General features: G+C 42.5%; 1 long non-coding RNA gene across 1 annotated transcript; it reads right to left on the bottom strand.

The window, feature by feature from the left end:
* Positions 1-255: 255 nt before the first annotated feature.
* Positions 256-933, bottom strand: LOC134929063 (uncharacterized). The gene is made up of 2 exons (XR_010178248.1): positions 588-933; positions 256-501 (listed from the first exon to the last, which is right to left on the bottom strand). It is a non-coding gene; the product is annotated as an uncharacterized LOC134929063 (long non-coding RNA).
* Between the last annotated feature and the right edge of the window lie 16,427 nt (positions 934-17,360).

Raw genomic sequence — 17,360 nt, 5'->3', positions numbered from 1 at the left:
GGGCGCCTATTACTTTTACTTTTCTCTCTCTCTCTCTCTCTCTCTCTCTCTCGCTATAAAGATAGATAGATAATTTTTCTATTTTTCCAACACGCATACACACACACACACACAAACATACTTGTTTTTCTATCCTCATCGGGACATATGTCAGGATCCTTCCTCATGGGGACCTATTCAGGAATACCTGCCTCATGAGGACACCCACATAACTGATTTATTTTCGGGGTTAATTAGAGATAGAGGAAACATGTATTCAGCAGCAGATACATTTTATTCAGGAAAGGTTCTTTCTCATTTCAGCAGTAATTCGGTTCTTAATGTAAAACTTAACCGAGAGCCAGTTCTGAGCCTTCAGCACTTGTCGTTCTGCCCTTAGGCACGCATCACAGTCATTCTTGCCCGGCACCTTGAATGAGCGAATGAACCGAATCATGTGACGTTCAACAGCTTTCACTTCTGCTGGGGTCCACGGATTGCACTTGGCACCCCTTTTGTCACCTGTGCGGGAGAAGAAAGGTCAGTCACCACGCAACGCCACCACCAGTCATGGATACATCTCAAATGGAATGGACAGTCACACTCACCTTTAGCTGCACCTCCATCCGCCGCCAACACCACGCTGCCGGCTTCTTTTCCCATGTGCCCCATGGGAACCTCAGTATCTTGACTCTCTGGCTCATCCCCAGAGTCATCGCTCACCACCTGGATCGGCTCTGTGGATAGAGAAGGACAGGGAAACCGATCACACCAGCCCACTTAGACAGTCAGTCCCTGGAGCCACACTGTCAAGTGATACCTACCGTTTGGATCAATGGAGATCTCTTCCAGATTGTGGCCCCGGAATTCAGCCATTCTCCCTTGCTCGAGAGCCAGAAAGAGCTTGCTCAACTTGGCCAGTTGAAGGGTACCCTCCGGGAGGCGGTAATAATGCTGATGCACCCGGATGTCATGTCCAAGGAAATCAGCAAGCTGATCCATCTCTGTATCGCTCAGGTTGAGGACCCTGGAAAGTGTAGCCACATGCTTCCGTAGGCGGGTGGAAGATAATGCTTCGGGGTGCTTGGCCCCACACTCCCGGGCGTAGAGACGTATGCAGTCGGATCCCCTATAATGGGACATGGCTGTTGGCCTAGCAAACATGTAGATATTGTGTGGGGTCACACCACATTCTGTCCGCTTCTCTGTGAGGAGCTCCATCGCTTTCTGCATGCTTGGGGATAACAGGACAGGGACTTTCCTGCCTCTTTTCCCAGGAATCTCAATACGGGAGAAGTGACGACAGAGTGCCTTCTCCAGCTCTGACAGGGCCTGGGCCACATCACCCTGCAAATCGGCTGTGTGCCGTAAATCGAAGGAGGAGAGCTGCATCTTGGAAACCTCACCTTCTCTCCTGCGGTTGAAGAGAATCAGCTGCGTGAGGGTAACTTTGGCCAACATGGACCACTGCTTTTTGGAAGGGTGGGCGGACAACTCATCAATGTACTCTCACTGACGGTCAAGGAGGTACAGGTTCAAGCGCTTAACATCATCAGTGAAGGGCAGAAGTAGCGGTGCATTCCATTTTATCTCTCGAAGTGTCTTCAGGGCAGCAGTGGAGATGAGCTCGCTCCACCTCGCCTCATGAATTTTCCGAAAGTTTCGGGCACGCTCCACTGTCAGGGCACTGCCCTCCATCAATGCCTGACACTCCACCATAGCAGAAATCTTCTGCAAGCTGTGTCCCACCTTCAGAGCCAACGAGGGTATTTTATATGTATTGGTGCGGTCATCGCAACCGGCCAGGCTCCTCACAGCATGCACCACTTGCAGGAAATTCCGTGGGCAAATGAAATCTTCCATACACCGCAATGGTGTGACCTTCATCGCCTTCAGCAGAAGCCGCCCCACCTCTCTGAGCTTCTGACGGATGTAATCATGCTTGCTGACATCAGACCCCAGACGGTGGTAGAGGTGCTGACCGAACTGCATAATACAGCGGTCCCCTTTGATTACCGGTACCACATCATCATAATTCATTTCGCTCAGCAACTTCCAGAGGCCAGGGTCAACATCCTTCGGGAGAGGTGTGGCGTAATTGAAGAGACCCTGCACCCTGGTTCTTCCAAGTTTGGGGCTGTCACTTTTGCGGAGCGGGCACCTCTTCACATGGCGCCACAGGTGCTTCCTGGAGAATAGCCCTTTACATTTTACACAGTGCATGAAATCTTGGGGAGCCGTTGCTTCTTCCGGCTGCTTGCACGGTAGGAGGACTCCGCTGCCCTCACGGAGAACCCTAACATTATGGGCAAAGTTTCCCCGGGTGCGAATCAGGTCTAGCTGCACTGTCCTTTCCCTGGAGTGCTTCGGAAAGCTGAGTGCCCTTGCTACCTCATGCTCATTGTGGTGGACAGCTTGCACATGTCTCGCAATTTTTGAGAATGGCCTCTCGCACCACAGGCAGAAATGTTTCTTTTTACATGCAATCGAACCATCTGCTTTTCGGGTAAGTACCTGGACCGACACTGCGCGGGCCGGATGGAGACTTGGTTCGGCCTCCGCGGAGCAAGCCCCGGACACTTCCAGATCCTGCCTGCCGTGAAAAGACGTCTCCTCCCCTCCACTATCATCCGAGCTGCTCAACTCTGACGAGTCGGGGAGATGGTCTTCGTCGCTCCTGTCTGTTCCGTCCATTGCCTCAATGGGACCAGCAGACACAGGACTTCCGGGGTTTGTGGCGCACACACCGTACCAAGCCCGCGCTTTCTGTCTAACCACTCCCACCGTGAATACAGGGTTCAGGGAATCAAGGGCCCAGGCCCCGGCACGTGCTTCCTATTACATATCCGGAGAGGTGGTTCTTATTAGAGTCACGTGTCGGGTGGCGCGCGTGAAACTTTTGCGTCACATGCTCCGATTTTCCCCAGGCTCCTGGAAGCCTGTCCCGGCCCGAGGGGTGCCAGTCTCCACTCATCGGCAAGACTTCCACAAATCATAGTACCGGATTAAGCCCACCAGGGGGCGCTGCGATGGGCAAGGGGGGAAGGTATAGAGCCCGGCTGCGAGCTCCGTGATTTTTCTGATGAATGCCCTTCTCACCTGAGCTCCGCGGACTTGGGCAACCTTCCCTCTGGATTGAACTAATATCAGACCCGGTTTTCGGGCTCCGCGATTTTTCTGACGAATGCCTTTCTCACCTGAGCTCCGCGGACTTGGGCAACCTTCCCTCTGGATTGAACTAATATCAGACCCGGTTTTCGGGCTCCGCGATTTTTCTGACGAATGCCCTTCTCACCTGAGCTCCGCTGACTTGGGCAACCTTCCCTCTGGATTGAACTAATATCAGACCCGGTTTTCGGGCTCCGCGATTTTTCTGACGAATGCCCTTCTCACACGAGCTCCGCTGACTTGGCCGAAATAATATAAATAATATATAAGCCCGGCAAATGTAAGCGGGACGCAGGTCCGCGCGCGCGGCGCCCCCTGCTGGCCGCGTAAAAAATAATAATAAAATAATCCACCATTGTGAATTTGCGATGTGTCCGGGCCGGCAGTGGCGGGGAGGCGTCTCCCCTCGTCGGCGCCCCCTGGTGGGGGAAAATAAATTAAAGGAAAAAAAAGAAAAGAAAAAAAAAATAGGGGAAAAAAAAGGGGGTAAAAGAATACCACAAAAACAATTCTATCAAATAATTTAAAAAAAGCCAGGGAGGAACTACCTGGCCTGTCGGTCGGATCGTTTTTCCCCCGGTCCCCGCTCGGCGCCCCCCGCTGGCCACCTGGCGACACGGAGGGCTCTTGGAAAGAGACGGGTCCTTCCAAAAATGGAAAGGGAAGAGATCAGTAAAGACAAGACAATTGAAACGATAAAAATAGATTTAAAAAAAAAAATCTGTCTACATCTACTACCTACAGATACGTTACCGTATCTGTAGGTAGTAGATGTAGACAGATTTTTTTTTTATTATCATTTCAATTATATTACAGTTAGAAAATGAAATAATGAACGGATGGATGCATGAATGGATGGATGGATGGAAGCATGCATGGATGGATGGATGGATGCATGGATGGATGGATGGACGGATGTATGGATGTATGGATGGATGTATGGATGGATGGAAGGATGGAAGAGAAGAACCAGCACGGGCACTCGCCGGCTTCCGCAGCCCGGGCACACGCAGGCTTCCACGGCCCGGGCTCTGTACATACAGACATAAAATGAAATAACGGACAGATGTATGGAAGAGAAGAACCAGCCCGGGCTCTCGCCGGCTTCCGCAGCCCGGGAACCCGCCGGCTTCCGCGGCCCGGGCTCCCTCCGGCTTCCGCAGCCCGGGCTCCGTACATACAGGCAGAAAATGAAATAACGGACAGATAGATGGAAGAGAAGAACAGCCCGGGCTCTCGCTGGCTTCCGCAGCCCGGGCTCCATACATACAGATAGAAAATGAAATAATGGATGGATGGAAGAAAAGAACAGCCCGGGCACCCGCCGGCTTCCGTGGCCCGGGCTCCCTCCGGCTTCCGCGGCCCGGGCTCCGTACATACAGACAGAAAATGAAATAACGGACAGATGGATGGAAGAGAAGAACCAGCCCGGGCTCTCGCCGGCTTCCGCAGCCCGGGCTCCCTCCGGCTTCTGCGGCCCGGGCTCCGTACATACAGGCAGAAAATTAAATAACGGACAGATGGATGGAAGAGAAGAACAGCCCGGGCTCTCGCCGGCTTCCGCAGCCCGGGCTCCATACATACAGATAGAAAATGAAATAATGGATGGATGGAAGAAAAGAACAGCCCGGGCACTCGCCGGCTTCCGCAGCCCGGGCACCCGCCGGCTTCCGCGGCCCGGGCTCCCTCCGGCTTCCGCAGCCCGGGCTCCGTACATACAGACAGAAAATGAAATAACGGACGGATGGATGGAAGAGAAGAACCAGCCCGGGCTCTCGCCGGCTTTCGCAGCCCGGGCACCCGCCGGCTTCCGCGGCCCAGGCTCCCTCCGGCTTCCGCGGCCCGGGCTCCGTACATACAGACAGAAAATTAAATAACAGACGGATGGATGGAAGAGAAGAACAGCCCGGGATCTCGCCGGCTTCCGCGGCCCGGGCTCCATACATACAGACAGAAAATGAAATAACGGACGGATGGGCGGAAGAGAAGAACAGCCCGGGATCTCGCCGGCTTCCGCAACCCGGGCTTCCGCAGCCCGGGCTCTCGCCGGGTGAAGATCAGGCGAGAGGTGGGGTGTCCTCCGCTGGACAGGAAGCCCAGGCCGTGGAGCCGCCGGACGGACCGGGGGTTGACCCGGCCGGGGCCAGGCGGGACGAGGAGGGGGAGGCGAGGCCCGGACTCGCTCCCCCCGTCCGGACGGCCCGAGGCTTTAGCCCCGGGGAGGGAGGTTGCCTTCCGGCCCCTCCTCCCCTCCCGGTGGACCCGCCCCCGACTATTAAGCCCGGCCAGGGAGTCCACGTCGGACCCCGGGCGGACCAGGGAAGGACCCCCCCTTCCGTGCTCCGCCCCGTGGACGCTGCTGTTACCGCCGCTCCCGCCGGAGAACTTAAGTACTAACCACTTAAGATCTAGCCGTACTGAGGCTTCAACGTACGGCTGTGGTGAGCAATAATCATTGGCGGTGGGGAGAGAAAGGGGACACTAGCTGCTGTGCGGCAGGCACATTGTGAACACTTGCAGTTCCTACAAAAGTATATTGTTCTGGCTTGTGGATACAAAGTAACAACGTATATCATTATAAAATAACCAGCTCTTCACCGGGGAGTTACAGAAATAGCACTTTGTGTGCTTAAAGAATATCCTTATTGGAGCTCCAGCGGTATATGGTTATCTGGACGGTAATAGTCACGGTTTCTGGACTTCTTTGCACTGCAGATTTGGTGTGTTTTAAAGTTACATTATGTTATGCATTATTAAGAAAATTGATTATTAAATAAAAAATATCTACAATTTTTAATCAAATATATATATGCGCTTCCTTGTAATATATATTTTTATATGGTACATGTTTTCATTGCCTACTGTATTTCATCCAGGCTAAGTCCAGGCTTTGATAATAAAATTATATATCTACTCCATTTGAGCCTACTCCCTTAGAGTCCTACACCCTGGATTTATCAGCCAGGCTTAACCAGCCAACTATTCTCTAATATGAACTAAAATTAACATGTGTAAGGTATAGGTTCACTGATTAAAACCCCACCCATTGCCCAACACCCACTGGTGGGCAATAAAAGCAAAACCAAACAAATAAGGATATGGGAGGAGGACATCCCAAATTCCACAAATATCTAACAATTAAACATCTTAAATTCTGCATATAACAAATACTCCAGATTGCCTAAGCAAAAAAGACACTGCAGACTATAGTATCCTAGTTCACTGTGCAGCTGCTGAGAGTTGTAGTAATTGTTTTGATTACCTAAGCAAAACAGACACTGCAGGCTATAGAATCCTAGTTCAATGTGAAGCTACTGAAAGTTGTAGTAATTGTTTTGATTACCTGCAGGTGAGAGAATAATATGTTAGGGGGAGATCGCAGTCCTTTGCCTTCTGTATTTCATCCAGGCTAAGTGCAGGCTTTTATATTAAAATTATATATCTACTCCCTTTCAGCCAACTCCCTTAGAGTCCTAAACCCTGGATCAATCCGCCAGGCTTAATCAGCCAACTATACTTTAATATAAACTAAAATTAACATGTGTAAGGTATAGGTTCACTGATTAAAACCCCACCCATTGCCCAACACCCACTGGTGGGCAATAAAAGCAAAACCAAACAAATAAGAATATGGGAGGAGGATATCCCAAATTCCACAAATATCTAACAATTAAACAACCTAAATTCTGCATATAACAATTACTCCAGATTACCTTAGCAAAACAGACTGCAGTCTATAGTATCATAGTTTCACTGTGCAGCTGCTGAGAATTGTAGTAATTGTTTTGATTACCTTAGCAAAACAGACACTGCAAGCTATAGTATTCTAGTTCACTGTGCAGCTGCTGAGAGTTGTAGTAATTTGTTTTTGATTACCTAAGCAAAACAGACACTGCAGGCTATAGTATCCTAGTTCACTGTGAAGCTGCTGAGAGTTGTAGTAATTGTTTTGATTACCTGTAGGTGAGAGAATAAGATGTTAGGGGGAAATCGCAGTGTATTGCCTACTGTATTTCATCCAGGCTAAGTCCAGGCTTTGATAATAAAATTATATATCTACTCCCTTTCAGCCTACTCCCTTAGAGTCCTAAACCCTGGATCAATCAGCAAGGCTTAATCAGCCAACTATACTTTAATATGTACTAAAATTAACATGTGTAAGGTATAGGTTCACTGATTAAAACCCCAAGCAGGCCGCCCTGCCCCCCCCCCCCCCCCGGTGGCACCGCAGCACCGGAGATTATTCGCTGCTGGGGAACTGTTTTCTTTAAACACACTCTGCATTTTGCACACACCGACACCCATTCCAGTCTGGTAAACGTGATTCTCGGGGACTTGCGAGAATTGTATGCTGGATAGTTGAGACATGACTCCCCTATCACCTCCCAGGGTCAGACTCGTGAGGACCTCATTTTAGGTCCCCACCATGTCGGAGGTCCCGCCAGTGTTGGTGTGCTGTCTGGCCCTTGTCCCCATTAGGATATATAAACAAGTGCACAGGACACACGCACACACACACACACACACACACACACACACACACATATATATATGTATGTAAATACAGTACTGGTCACGCACCCATATCAGCAACCATCACAACCCCATACCCCATGCTGAAGCACACAATAGGCCCTTCAAAAATTTCAGCTCCAGGCCCATGAGGACCTTAATCTGGCACTGCTCAGTAGCACCCGGCCTCTGTCCTCACCACCTGAGAGAGACTCAGGTCTATAAAGGGCTTACACTATAAATATCTGAGGGATTTATTAATCCTATAAAACTTAGTTATGGTATGATAAGCCTGATCCTCTTCCGAATAATATGTTCAGATGTCATATGACAATTATGTTTATATAAAGATTTTTATATGTATTATTTTAAATTATTACATCTATATGAGATTTAAAATATAATCATGTTAAGAGAGTGTATATATTTGAGAGATTTCTTAGAATCAAGTTACGTCTGGTTTTGATAATTCTAGTAAGTATAATTAATATGAGAAAAACATTAATAAAACAAATATCTAATGAATTTGAAATAAATATTTTCTTCCTGGGCGATTCGAACCCGGGTCTGCCTGGTTGCAGGTAGAGGCCTTAGCCTCTTGAGCCACATGGCTTCACATTGTTTTGAGCTATACGAAAGTATAGTTATCATCTAAAAAGATTTAAAATGAAAATTAACTCCTATGTCTCTTGTGCAAATAAATAAACAAATAATACGTAATATATATTATAAATGAAATGGTTTTCTATATTTGTGCAATGAATATAATTAGGTTGTTGCCTTATGTTACAGTTTACTATAGTTTTTAATGTGTGAAATAATGAGAGATGATAACACAGGTTTAGAAGATCAACACACCTGTAAAAGTTTAATTAATTAATGCTCTCCATTGATTGGGTACCTGGTATTTAAATATGGACAATCTAATGCACCTCAATACTTTCTGATGAAACCGTGAGATTGGAAGCATGGAGAAACGCGTTAAGGATCCATTTAAAACACCGGCAGGCTGTCCAGAATCCCTCTATGCCAGAGGACACTTTGGAAGAATTACTTGAAACCAACTTTGAAAGTGTGCACCCTTCCCCCGTGGACGCTGCTGTTACCGCCGCTTCCGCCGGAGAACTTAGGTAATAACCACTTAAGATCTAGCCGTACTGAGGCTTCAACGTACGGCTGTGGTGAGCAATAATAATTGGCGGTGGGGAGAGAAAGGGGACACTAGCTGCTGTGCGGCAGGCACATTGTGAACACTTGCAGTTCCTACAAAAGTATATTGTTCTGGCTTGTGAATACAAAGTAACAACGTATATCATTATAAAATAACCAGCTCTTCACTGGGGAGTTACAGAAATAGCACTTTGTGTGCTTAAAGAATATCCTTATTGGAGCTCCAGCGGTATATGGTTATCTGGACGGTAATAGTCACGGTTTCTGGACTTCTTTGCACTGCAGATTTGGTGTGTTTTAAAGTTACATTATGTTATGCATTATTAAGAAAATTGATTATTAAATAAAAAATATCTACAATTTTTAATCAAATATATATATGCGCTTCCTTGTAATATATATTTTTATATGGTACATGTTTTTAGTGTTTATGTTTGGAGTAAGGTAGAATACTCTATTGGGAGCTGCAAATATATTATTTAAAATTGGTACCCATCTAAGGAGTTAGTACCAGTGCGCTTGATTGTTACACAGGTTTGACAGTTGAAACCATTAGTGGTTAGACAGTCAAAACTGTGTGGTTTTGTTTTGGTGTTTTTTTAATAAGTTTTGAGCAGCACTTGTTATTATGGCAACACGTAGAGACATAGGAGAGAGAAATACCAGACGTAACTTGATTTTGAATGAATTAATAAATAAAGAAAATGTGGGAGAGGATGATCAAATTAACCCCCTGGATATGCATCAATTATTTAGCAGACTAGAAAATCTACTTAAGGCCGAAACTCGGCACTGGCTAGATAAAATGCTATTGATGAGATATGTAAAAGAAAAGATGATACCCAGAGGGTTAAGGATATTCAAGTCATGCTCATTTAAAGAGGATGATAAATTAACCGAAAAATTGAATAATATACTTGATACATGTTCTTTTGCACTTATGGAGTTACTAATTTCATATAGAGATGACAAAGTTAAAGCCATCTCTATAGAAATTGAAAATATACAAAAATTATTGCAACCATTTGAAGTTAGAACTGACTTTAGGAATTTTGATCGTACTGTTAATTGTAAAGTCGAGGAGTTTGAACAGACTATTATTACAAATAAAAATAAAAAATGATCTAGGGATCAAGGAAACTACAAACAGGGCCAAGTTAGATCTTACAATAGGAGACATAGAATAAATTCGGAAAGTTTTAGATCAACCAGTAGATCAAGAAATAATAGACAACAATTTCCCTCTAGGGATAGAATTACATATAGAGAAAAAGAACGATTTTATCATAATACAGTTCCGCAGAGAGAACAAAGGAGAGAATATGTACGGGAGTCTGGACAAATATCTCAACAGTACAATAAACATAAAAGAAGTCCAGACAATAGGACAAGGGCACACACACAAGGAGCTAGACCAAAAACAACTTCTAGGAATATCGAACCACATATGGAAGACACTTCTACTTCTTTTTTAGATCAGAGACTGTATCCAATATGGAAAAACAAAAACAGATATCAGGTCCTACAAACCAATTCTCCCAAAAGAAAAGAGCTAGATACAGAGGAAGAAGGGGAGGAAGAAGGGAATTTATCAAAAAGCGCAAGGAAAAACTAAGAAATAAAGGTCTATTTAATCTTTCTTCACGTGTACTTAGTGAAAGTGAAAAGGCACTAATTGCTAAGGGTCTTAAATTCGCACCATCATAAAAACCTGATTTATTCGGACTTTATGTAGAGCTTAATCAATATACCCGAGATCTATGTAGAAAATGCTACTTCGCTACTAAATGCTTGAAAAAACAAGGCGAAGAGGGATATCCTATAATTTTGGATGATGCGGATTTACTGCCTTTAAACATTCTTATTGAATTAAAACAAGAAAATAACAGTCAGACTAGTGAGATACCTTTGTATGAGGCTGATAGGAATAGGAAAGGCCCTTTTAAAAAGAAATCAGAATTCTATCCCACTAATCAACTTAGTGGGGGAATTGAGACCTTTTTTAATATGACTTTAAATGACATGAGATCACTATGTCAAAATTCAAAGACATTAATGAAAAAGCGAGATAATTTACATTCCCAAGAGAGAAGGGCCATGAATAGTTTAACCAAAGATAAATCACTTACAATTAGGGTTGCAGATAAGGGCGGGGGATGGTGGTACAAAATACTGAGGATTATTTGAAGGAGGCTTATAGACAATTGAATAGTACATTGTTCTCTAAAACACTTGAATCTGACCCCACTTCCAGATATCAGAAAGAATTAAAAGAGTTCCCGGATGTGGCGTTAGATGAGGGGGCGATATCCAAGTCTGAGTATTTTTTCCTATTTATTACACACCCAGTTATTCCCACATACTATCACCTCCCAAAAATTCACAAGTCACTGCATGCACCTCCTGGGTGTCCCATAATATCTGGTATAGGGTCCCTCACTTCTAATTTATCTGCTTTTGTTGATTATTATTTACAGCCACATGTTATAAGTCTCAGATCATATATTAGAGATTCCACTCGCTTTATTAATTTAATTAAAGATATAAAATGGAAAAATAGTTATCTATTTATGACTTGCGATGTGGAGTCATTGTACTCCAATATACCTCACAAATTGGGGCTTGAGGCACTTGAAATCACGTTAAGCATGGATAAATCATTGGATATAGTCAAAAGACGGTTTATTTTGGAGGCGGTCAAATTTATTATGACTCACAATTATTTCACATTTAATACCAAATTTTATTTACAGATATTGGGTGTGGCAATGGGCACCAGGTTCGCCCCGAGTTTAGCTAACATCTATATGGGTCACCTAGAAGACAAGTATGTCTGGGGTGGTCCATTCGGGGAGAACCTGGTGCTATATGGAAGATATATTGATGACATGTTTTTTATCTGGGATTGGGATGTGCATCAGATAGAGGAATTTTTGACATATCTTAATAATAATGAATTTGGGTTATATTTCACGAGCACAGTACACGAATCTTCAATAACTTTCTTGAATATCGCCCTCAGAATAGAAAAGAATTGTATCAGTACCTCTACTTTCAAAAAAGAGGTTGATACTAATAATTTCTTAAATTATCATAGTTGTCACCACCGCCCCTGGCTCAATAATATACCGAAAAGTCAGTACCTTAGACTCCGTAGAAATTGTTCAACAATTGAACAATTTGAAATTCAAGCTTTAGAATTAACTCAAGCATTTAAAGAACAGAATTACCCTATAGATATCATTGAATATGCGTTTGATGAGGCTTTGAAATGTGATAGAGAGTCCCTTCTTACTTATAAAAAAAAAGGAAGATGTGAAAGATTCCATTAATGATGGTCAACCTAGATTCATAACAAAATATAATGCTTGTTCAAAAGAGATCAAACGTATCATTCAGAAGAATTATCCTATTTTAAAAACTGATAAGATCTTATCAAAAGAATTAATAGATAAACCACAAGTTATCTTTAAAAAGGCTTCTAGTTTGAAAAACTTTTTGGCACCGAGTCACTATGAACCTATAAAAAATGTTCCAAATAACAAAAGTACATGGTTACAGAAGCTCCATATGGAAAATGGGAACTATAGATGCAGAAAACTAGGATGCTCCACATGTAGCACTATGTTAGATATAAGTACAACTATTACATCCTATTCAAATGGGACCACGTTTGATATACAACAACATATTAACTGCCGTACCACATATGTTATATATGTAATCACGTGTGTATGTGGCATACAATACGTAGGCCGCACTACTAGAATGTTACACATTAGATGTTTAGAACATAAAAACAATATAAGACGGGGGGTTAGTACACATAGTTTAGTGCGACATGTGAAGTATAAACATCATAGTAATGTTTCAGTGATCAGGATACAAGGAGTGGAACATGTTAAAAGTACAACAAGAGGGGGGGGATAGATTCAATCTTCTATGTAAACGCGAAGCGTTTTGGATCTTCTCCCTGGGTACACTGTTTCCGAATGGTTTGAATGATTCAATTGAGATGAATAACATATAGGACATCTCAATGAGTAATATGACATCTGACTGCATAATGTGAAAAGAAAGAGACCCCTGTGGAACATTGTCGGGTCTACACTCTTTAAGGGATTAAAAATAATATTTAAGAGCATGAGAGAGAGAGCTATATATATACATATACACACACAAAAAATGTGGGAAAGATAAAATGAATATATGGTATGTGTATATATAGATCAAAACTATAAAGGGCTTCCACTATAAATATCTGAGGGATTTATTAATCCTATAAAACTATGTTATGGTATGATAAGCCTGATCCTCTTCCGAATAATATGTTTAGATGTCATATGACAATTATGTTTATATAAAGATTTTTATATGTATTATTTTAAATTATTACATCTATATGAGATTTGAAATATAATCATGTTAAGAGAGTGTATATATTTGAGAGATTTATTAGAATCAAGTTACGTCTGGTTTTGATAATTCTAGTAAGTATAATTAATATGAGAAAAACATTAATAAAACAAATATCTAATGAATTTGAAATAAATTGAAAATATTTTCTTCCTGGGCTCCGAGGGTGATTCGAACCCAGGTCTGCCTGGTTGCAGGTAGAGGCCTTAGCCTCTTGAGCAACATGGCTTCACATTGTTTTGAGCTATACGAAAGTATAGTTATCATCTAAAAAGATTTAAAATGAAAATTAACTCCTATGTCTCTTGTGCAAATAAATAAACAAATAATACATAATATATATTATAAATGAAATGGTTTTCTATATTTGTGCAATGAATATAATTAGGTTGTTGCCTTATGTTATAGTTTACTATAGTTTTAATGTGTGAAATAAGGAGAGATGATAACACAGGTTTAGAAGATCAACACACCTGTAAAAGTTTAATTAATTAATGCTCTCCATTGATTGGGTACCTGGTATTTAAATATGGACAATCTAATGCACCTCAATACCTTCTGATGAAACACGTGAGATTGGAAGCATGGAGAAACGCGTTAAGGATCCATTTAAAACACCGGCAGGCTGTCCAGAATCCCTCTATGCCAGAGGACACTTTGGAAGAATTACTTGAAACCAACTTTGAAAGTGTGCACCCTTCCCCCATGGACGCTGCTGTTACCGCCGCTCCCGGCGGAGAACTTAGGTACTAACCACTTAAGATCTAGCCGTACTGAGGCTTCAACGTACGGCTGTGGTGAGCAATAATCATTGGCGGTGGGGAGAGAAAGGGGACACTAGCTGCTGTGCGGCAGGCACATTGTGAACACTTGCAGTTGCTACAAAAGTATATTGTTCTGGCTTGTGGATACAAAGTAACAACGTATATCATTATAAAATAACCAGCTCTTCACTGGGGAGTTACAGAAATAGCACTTTGTGTGCTTAAAGAATATCCTTATTGGAGCTCCAGCGGTATATGGTTATCTGGACGGTAATAGTCACGGTTTCTGGACTTCTTTGCACTGCAGATTTGGTGTGTTTTAAAGTTACATTATGTTATGCATTATTAAGAAAATTGATTATTAAATAAAAAATATCTACAATTTTTAATCAAATATATATATGCACTTCCTTGTAATATATATTTTTATATGGTACATGTTTTTAGTGTTTACGTTTGGAGTAAGGTAGAATACTCTATTGGGAGCTGCAAATATATTATTTAAAATTGGTACCCATCTAAGGAGTTAGTTCCAGTGCGCTTGATTGTTACACAGGTTTGACAGTTGAAACCATTAGTGGTTAGACAGTCAAAACTGTGTGGTTTTGTTTTACAGTAGGCAATGCACTGCGACCCCCCCCCCCCCCTAACATCTTATTCTCTCACCTACAGGTAATCAAAACAATTACTACAACTCTCAGCAGCTTCACAGTGAACTAGGATACTATAGCCTGCAGTGTCTGTTTTGCTTAGGTAATCAAAACAAATTACTACAACTCTCAGCAGCAGCACAGTGAACTAGGATACTATAGCCTGCAGTGTCTGTTTTGCTTATGTAATCAAAACAATTACTACAACTCTCAGCAGCTGCACAGTGAACTAGAATACTATATCTTGCAGTGTCTGTTTTGCTAAGGTAATCAAAACAATTACTACAATTCTCAGCAGCTGCACAGTGAACTATGATACTATAGACTGCAGTCTGTTTTGCTAAGGTAATCTGGAGTAATTGTTATATGCAGAATTTAGGTTGTTTATTTGTTAGATATTTGTGGAATTTGGGATATCCTCCTCCCATATTCTTATTTGTTTGGTTTTGCTTTTATTGCCCACCAGTGGGTGTTGAGCAATGGGTGGGGTTTTAATCAGTGAACCTATACCTTACACATGTTAATTTTAGTTTATATTAAAGTATAGTTGGCTGATTAAGCCTGGCGGATTGATCCAGGGTTTAGGACTCTAAGGGAGTAGGCTGAAAGGGAGTAGATATATAATTTTAATATCAAAGCCTGCACTTAGCCTGGATGAAATACAGAAGGCAAAGGACTGCAATCTCCCCCTAACATATTATTCTCTCACCTACAGGTAATCAAAACAATTACTACAACTTTCAGCAGCTGCACAGTGAACTAGGATTCTAAAGCCTGCAGTGTCTGTTTTGCTTAGGTAATCAAAACAATTACTACAACTCAGGGCAGGTGCACAGTGAACTAGGATACTATGGTCTGCAGTGTCTGTTTTGCTTAGGTAATCAAAACAATTACTACAACTCTCAGTAGCTGCACAGTGAACTAGGATACTATAGCATGCAGTGTCTGTTTTGCTTAGGCAATCTGGAGTATTTGTTATATGCAGAATTTAAGATGTTTAATTGTTAGATATTTGTGGAATTTGGGATGTCCTCCTCCCATATCCTTATTTGTTTGGTTTTGCTTTTATTGCCCACCAGTGGGTGTTGGGCAATGGGTGGGGTTTTAATCAGTGAACCTATACCTTACACATGTTAATTTTAGTTCATATTAGAGAATAGTTGGCTGGTTAAGCCTGGCTGATTGATCCAGGGTGTAGGACTCTAAGGGAGTAGGCTCAAATGGAGTAGATATATAATTTTATTATCAAAGCCTGGACTTAGCCTGGATGAAATACAGTTGGCAATGCACTGCGATCCCCCCCTAACATCTTATTCTCTCACCTACAGGTAATCAAAACAATTACTACAACTCTCAGCAGCTTCACAGGAAACTAGGATACTGTCGAATACTGTGACAGAGGCAACCTGCTGAAGGTCTAACAGTTATATATATGTACTACGGGATAGTATGTATATTATGCATACACCTAATAATCACAATATCAAAGGTGATCTACAGTCACTAGTATAGTATAAAAGCATAAGAGAATCCATTTTGTTCTAGCTAGATGATACAGCAGATTCATCTTGAACTTTGTACACACTGAGAAAGACGAAAACACTTTGTTGGCTAATAATGATTCCACATACGCACATCCGAAGTCCAGTTTAAATTCCTAATAAGGAGACAGCACGAGTCATCCTATCACGAGAATGTATTGGCTAGATATCCCTTCGTTGCCATTGCCAATTGTTCTAATATTGCATAACACTGTATTCCAGATGTGTGAAATCATATGGGAGGGTTATAAGAATGGGGCGTAACTTTATGTTATAAAAAGCATTGTATTGAGATGTATTGTTGTTGAAGCATTTTGACCCAGGCTTGAGAGGATGTTCCCTCTCAACCTGTATACGGGCGTGGCCTTTTTAATAAATAATTATTGATTTTGCTAAATCTATTTTCAATTCATTCTTTTACCTAACAACCCATACAGCAACACAATGGTTAAACAGGTATCCAACAGGTGGGGGCTCTCCGAAGGAACTCGAATTGGTCCTTTCATCGACTTCTCACAAAGGGTGGAGACGACCAGCCAGACGAGCTGAGGACGGCACCAATCCTAACATCACTACTACGGGCACTGGTGAGTATAGAATATGACATGCTAATATGTTATGCATGGTGCTTTTATACTTACTGGTTACCTGTGTGATGTACTCAGTAATTGCATTACTGATTAGTTGTGCTCAAGTCGGTTCAAGGACCAAGTAGCGAGGAAAAGTAACTCGGGAATGATGATTGACAGATGCTGTTGCATGTAAATAGAGTAAATAAGTATACCAAAATTCATTCAAAGTTGTATTCGAACAGAGACATACTGACCTGGGTTTTTCACTCTATGAATGATTGCGTGAATAAGTGCTGTAGACCATCTTCACGAGGTCTGAATGTGTTCCAATCTGGGCTTACAGTATCACGTGCCCTCGTTAACGCTGTAAGTGACAGATAAGATAAGAGCCAAATAAAGTAAAAGCACATAGACCACCTTCCCCTTTTAGTCAGCTACACGTGTGCAAGAAGGGTAAATGAAATAAATAAGGTGATTACCTGAGGTTATAGTTGATTATATGTAATTGAGTGTAACTATATTGTAATACTGAGCTAGAAAGAGCTGCTGATTGTTTTAATCATATATGGATTCTGGTAAATAACGGAA

This window comes from Pseudophryne corroboree, chromosome 5, assembly GCF_028390025.1.
Source record: "Pseudophryne corroboree isolate aPseCor3 chromosome 5, aPseCor3.hap2, whole genome shotgun sequence".
Taxonomy (NCBI): domain Eukaryota; kingdom Metazoa; phylum Chordata; class Amphibia; order Anura; family Myobatrachidae; genus Pseudophryne; species Pseudophryne corroboree.
Note: the sequence above shows the minus strand (reverse complement) of the source record. Positions and strands in the feature narration are given on the sequence as shown.